Genomic DNA, 6,324 nt, shown 5'->3' with positions numbered 1-6,324 from the left:
CACATTCTTCTCTCTATTTTTCATCACTAACCCTAAATCTTCAAAGTATCCAAATCTTTTCTCTTTATTTTGCAATTGCATCAGATTAATCTTCCCACAGGTTTGTTTCTTCAACTTCTATTTTTCAATTTCGAATTCATGTAAACCCTAGGATTAGAAGATTGATTTTTGTTGAAACTGTTGTTCTGATTTAGAACCCATATGCCTAAGAGAAAACAGAATCATGTACACTTTTGTATTGCTTTTCTTTCTTAGCCACATCTTTTGATTAACCCTTTTTGTAAATTTTTTGAAAATAAAAATTAGGGTTTTGTGGCATAAAATTGAATTATAAAGCAAAGGCATGATTCAGTTCATATTTAGGTCACAACAAGGGGCGCAATTGCTTTATTTAGGGTTAGGATACCTTTTAAAAACTGAACCACTGTTGTGAAAAATTTGATTTTGGCCAAATTCTGGGTCACTCGCCGTGGCGAGCTTCATCACTCGCGAGGCGAGTGTTCTTCCTGAACCCAGAAAATTGTCTGGTAGCTCGCCATGGCGAGTAAAGCTGCTCGCGAGGCGAGTAACTTCAGAACTTGAAAATTTTTGTTCTGGTTTCCATTTTTAGTGATGCCAGTTATGCTGATTTGTTTCCATACTGATATTTAACTGTTATATTGTATTGTGTATGGATTTCCTGGCTGTTTTGCAGGTATGGCTCCTAAGAATTCTCAAAAGAGAAAGAAGGGTGAAACCTCTGCACCCCAATCCTCTAGAAACCAAAGTTTTGATTCAAACAGATTTAAAACCTGTTACCATCAGGATAGGTACGTCGAGTTACTCGACCAAAACATGTGGGCTGAGAGAGTGTTTAACATAAGCCCTAACGGACCTTATGGGGAAATTGCGAAACTTTTGAAAGATCAAGGGTGGGACAGGCTTTGTAACCCCATCACCAACCTAAATGCTGAGCTTGTGCGTGAGTTTTACGCCAATGCTCTTCCTGAAAACCCCCTCACTGATATCTTTCCATATGAGACTATTGTCCGGGGTCACACCATTAAATTTGATAGGGCAGCCATCAACAAATACCTTGGCAATCCCTTTGAACTACCCCATGACCATGAGTATGATGAATACCACACTAAGAGGAACTTGGGGCATTTTAAGGTTGATGAAACTCATGAAGAAATCAAACGATTTCTTTTGCTTGAGGGTTTCAACTATGACAAGAGTGAGGCCGGGAGAGAGCATCGCTGCCAATACAAATTCATGACTAACCCAGCCAAAATCATCCAGAAATTTATCCTCTATAATGTCATGCCTAGTAGCCACATGTCTGATTGTGTTGTGGAAGTCTGCCCCCTCATTTACTATATCCTTAATGGCAAACCAGTGGACATAGCTCGAACCATTGCGTGGGAGTTGAGGAAAGTCGCTTTACAAGGGAAGGGTGAGCCAGCAGCCCGCCTATTCTTCCCCGGTCTCATCATGGGACTCATTAAGGATACCGGTATGAAGCTTCCTTCTGCCGTTCATGAGAAAATTCGCAACCCCATCAATGATATTTTCATCACTCGTTTCATCATGGGTGAATCTAAGAAAGATAAAGGTAAGGGTAAGCAAGCTTCATCTTCTCAGGCACCTCCTCCACAGGAAGAACCCATGCCATTCCAACCCACTGCTGCCTTTGATTTTGCTAGCTACGTTCAGTGGCAACATCAAAGCAATATGCACACTTGGAATATGCTGACAGCTCAAAACCGTGCAAACACCTACTTCCAACAATCTCAGTATGTCATGCAGCAGCAAGTAGGCTACCCACAGGAGGTGATGGATCAGTTCATGACACCACAGGCTTTTCAGAACTATGTTAATTGGCCTGAGGGCATGCCAGGTCCATATGGAGGGGTTGGAGACTTTGCAGGGCATGAGAATGCAACCATGGGAGAAGATGTAGGTGGTGATGAGGATGATGATAGAGATGATCCAGCAAATGTACCGAGTGCTACATCTTCTCACGATGGCTCGGATGATGATATGCAATCTTAAGGAAGAGGAAAAGTCTTGAAAGCCAGTTCTTCATAGAGTGATTTTATCAAGCTTTCATTCATTTTCTTGCTGTCTTCCTTATATTTCATTTGCTTTCTCTTTTGATACTTTTTGAACAATGTTACTTCTTTTGTGTTTTGATTTGGCACTAATGACTCAGTTTATTTTTGTATTAGTACAATCGTATTGTGTTATGTTGTATTGTGTTTCGTTGGCACAATTAATTTAATTAGTATTGTGATGTTCTTATTTATCTTAGTATTGTTTATTTTTGTATTATGATTAGTTAAATTCATGTTTAGCATATATTTTTTGTATGATCAAAGTACCCTTTTGGTTTTAATAGCCAAAGCTTAAATTTCAATTCTCAGATGATTGATATTGATTCATACTAATGATTAAAAGCGCAAAGTCAAGGTACAAGTTTCCAGTTTTTCTAGGTTTTTACTCGAATATGGAACGAGTACTTTGTGCAAATTTCATTTCATTTAGTTCTTTACAATAATTTATTTGTTTGTGAACCACGTAGTACTAGCCTAAAAGTGAGGAAACCTCAAATGTTTGTACATATGCAAGGAGACCGGATTCATTGTTTAACTCAGTTTATTTATTTTAAATCCAATAATTGTTTTTAATTGTGTGAAGGCATGGAAGTGATCAAGGCACATTTTTGTTAAGGAGTGAAACATACTTGACCACAAATAGCCTACCTTGTGAGTAGAGCGAGTACTTGCTAACCCACTTGAGCCAAAGGAATCAGAGTCATCAATTATGAACTGTCAATTCATAAGCACAATGCTTGATGAAGTTGCCTTTAAATTTTTCAAAATTCAGTTCATCTTTGACGCACTTTAGGACTCTGATATGCTTTTAATTGTTGAACCCTAAAATTTCAATGTTATTTGTCCCTTTTGCCTTAGAGTAGAGGAACATTCAATTAGGGTATTTGTTGATTCAAGTTGGGGAGAGAAGGTAGATGTAAATCTTATGTCAAGTACTATGGTGTAATTTTATCTTTGTTCAAGACAACATGTTGTTGTAAATACAAAAAGAAAAGAAAAACAATGTGTACATGAAAAGAAAAAGAAAAAGAGAAAAAGAAAGAAAAATCCAAAAAGAAAATAAGTTGTCAAGATCAAAGTGCTTCATGTTTAAGCACCAAGGGTTTGTAATGATTGGTAGGAAAGGTTGTGAAATTTAATGGTTGATACAAGGAATGTTCCTGATTGTTAGGCTTTTTGATTTCAATTGCCCCACATATGACATTTCTTTTGTAGCCAAGCCAAGTTATAACCCTCAAAGACCTTTTGATCCATGTTCTTTATGCCTTTTGAAATGATATTTGGATGGACACATAACTTGATTGGAATGTTAACTTGATTTCCGGATGTGTGTTCATAACCCTCATTTGTTTGTTTTCAATTGTTTATTGATGACATTCTGTCATTACGTAATATTAGGGACTTATTGTGACATTTTGATAGAGTTCTCATGCAATTTTTACTGTTCTGGAGTGCAAAAAGCTTAAAATTTGAAGTCTGTTCGAAGGAAATCGCGCCACGCCAATTTCAAGCCGTGCTGCGATTTTTGAAGCAAAAATACACACTTCCTGTAAAGGGGAAATCGCGGCACGCCAATTAACAAGGCGCGGCGCGATTTTGATGGGTCAGGCCCATGACTTCTATAAATACTGCACTCAATCTGAAGAACAAGGGTTACGATTTTGGAGAACGAAAGTGCGATTTAAACACCCAGAAGGCTGCAGCGGAGAGGATTTCATCATCTCTAACCCAGTTTATGTATGTTTTAATTCTTTCATTGATTATGCTATTTGTAAACTCAATTATGAGTAGCTAAATCTCTTAGAGATTAGGTCGGAGATGAACCTATGTAACCCTAATTGATCATATGTTGCTGTGAAACTCTATTACTTATTAATGATATTCTAGTTTTCATTCAATTCAATTGTTCTTACTGCTTTTTATATCCTGATCAAATATAAACATGATTTTGTGAGATCGAATGACTACTGACCATAGCTTTCGACTTAGACCTAATTGAATTGTTCTAATAAACATGGTTAGTCTAGGAATGGATAATCGTTTGTTAGTGATATTAGGTTAACGTGCTTAAACCTTTGATGATTATTAGACCACCTAAGGAATTAGGGGCTGTAGTTTAAAAAGAGGGTCCTAACTCAAGGGATTGATTAGGGCTAATTTGTTAACTATCGTGAAACTAGAGAATAATTAGTAATAATAGGTGCAGTAACCAATTAGGGGAAACATAGAGGATTCGAAGACCTGATCTCATCTCTCTCCTATTTTCTTAATCAAATCTTTACTTTTTTATTTGATTTCTTAAAATCAAACCAAATCTACTGCCTAGTGGCAAAACTAAATAAACTTTTATACATCCGACTTTTATAACGAAATTGAATAATTGAAGTTAAAAACAGTCCTCGTGGGAACGATATTTTTACTACTTCGATAGTTATTGGTGCACTTGCCAGAGATCTATCAAGTTTTTGGCGCCGTTGCCGGGGACTGTTGAATTATTTCAACAAGGCAATTACGTTATAATTTAGGGTTTTTGCAATTTAATTTTCTGTTTTTTTTATTTTTATTTTTCTGTTTTCATATTCACTTGATTACTTTGCGTGGTGCAGTGCTACTAAGGTATTTTGCTGTTTATGCGAGGTAAACAGAGCTCTGACGACTTAGAGTACGATCCGGAGATTGAAAGAACTGCTAGAGCACTTCGGAAAGCTGTCCGATCGCAAAGGTTAGCTCAATCCATTCCACCGGGTGTTCGAGAACAAGTACCGGAGCAACTCTCAAGTGAATCTGAAACAAATTCTTCTCCTAAATCTGCAACGATGGAAGGAGAAGGAGTTGTACCACCAAGACCTAAGCTTGGAGACTACGGGTTAGCCACTCATCGCGGTCAACTGACCCACACTTTTCAACCAGCTAACCCCGTAGCGTTCGACATCAAGACAACTGTCCTCAATGGTTTGAGGGACAAGCAATTCGATGGGACTGAAGCTATGAGTCCTCATGAACACTTGAGCCGTTTTGCTGAAACCTGTGAGTTTTGTGTGCAACCAGCCACCGTGACTGAAGCACAAAAGAAGCTAAGGCTGTTTCCTTTCACCTTGACGGGAAGAGCAAAAGATTGGTTGCTAACAATTCCAAACGGGACTGTCCAAACATGGGAAGAGTTAGAGCTGAAGTTCTTGGAGAAATACTTCCCTATGTCTAAGTATTGGGACAAGAAGATGGAGATCTCTAACTTCAAGCAAGGAGAAGGTGAATCATTGTATGATGCTTGGGAGCGATTCAATTTGCTTCTCAAGAGATGCCCTAATCATGAGTTCACCGAGAAGCAATACCTCCAAATCTTCACTGAGGGGGTAACACCAAACACTCGAATGTTCTTAGATGCTTCCGCGGGAGGTAGTCTCAAAAGTAAAACTGATCATGAAGTTCAAGCTCTAATTGAAAACATGGCTGGCAATGAGTATCGTGATCAAGCTAAAAAGAAAGAAAGAGGAGTGTTTGGGGTGAGTGAACAAACTGCTATCCTTGCTAACCAAGCAGCTATGAACAAACAAATTGAAGCTCTAACTAAGGAGTTTCAAGGCTTCACTTTGGCTCATAAGCAACAACAAGTGGCTGCAATCGAATGTGACTTATGTGGTGAAGAACATCCAAACGGTGAATGTGTTCCGGAAGGATCAAGTGAAGAAGCTAACTTCATGGGAGGATATCAAAGGCAGAATCAATACTACAATTCAGGCATTAATAAGCATCCAAATCTAAGCTACTCAAACAACAATGCTTTGAACTCTCAGATGCTAACTCCTCCTCAACAACAACAAAGGAAGCCATCCGCTCTTGAGGAAACTATGATGAACTTCATGAAGATGACTCAAGGCAACTTTGAAGAGATGAAGAAGAGTCAAGAAGCTGAAAGAAAGAACAATGAAGCTTCTAGGAAGATGCTTGAAACTCAACTGGGGCAATTAGCTAAGCAGTTGGCTGAACAAAACAAAGGCGGATTCTCAGGTAACACTAAAGATAACCCTAAGAATGAGTCTTGTAATGCTATTGAACTGAGGAGCAAAAAGGTTTTGACACCTTTGGTTCCAAAAGCTCCAAAGAAGGTTGATGAAGTAGTTGAGGTGGAGGAGAATGATGTAGTTGAAAAGAATGATGAGGGTGTAGTTGAAAAAGAAAATGATCATGGAGAAGTTGAAAACGAAAGGAAGAAAAAAATAGAGGGAGA

The 6,324-nt window shown here is 38.3% G+C and overlaps 1 non-coding gene across 1 annotated transcript; it reads right to left on the bottom strand.

Annotated features, from left to right (window-relative positions):
- Positions 1-5,305: 5,305 nt before the first annotated feature.
- Positions 5,306-5,412, bottom strand: LOC146926369 (small nucleolar RNA R71). Its single transcript, XR_015009197.1, has one exon. It is a non-coding gene; the product is annotated as a small nucleolar RNA R71 (small nucleolar RNA).
- Between the last annotated feature and the right edge of the window lie 912 nt (positions 5,413-6,324).

This window comes from Medicago sativa, chromosome 4, assembly GCF_051527215.1.
Source record: "Medicago sativa cultivar Bolivia chromosome 4, Bolivia_mono, whole genome shotgun sequence".
NCBI classification, from domain to species: domain Eukaryota; kingdom Viridiplantae; phylum Streptophyta; class Magnoliopsida; order Fabales; family Fabaceae; genus Medicago; species Medicago sativa.
Note: the sequence above shows the minus strand (reverse complement) of the source record. Positions and strands in the feature narration are given on the sequence as shown.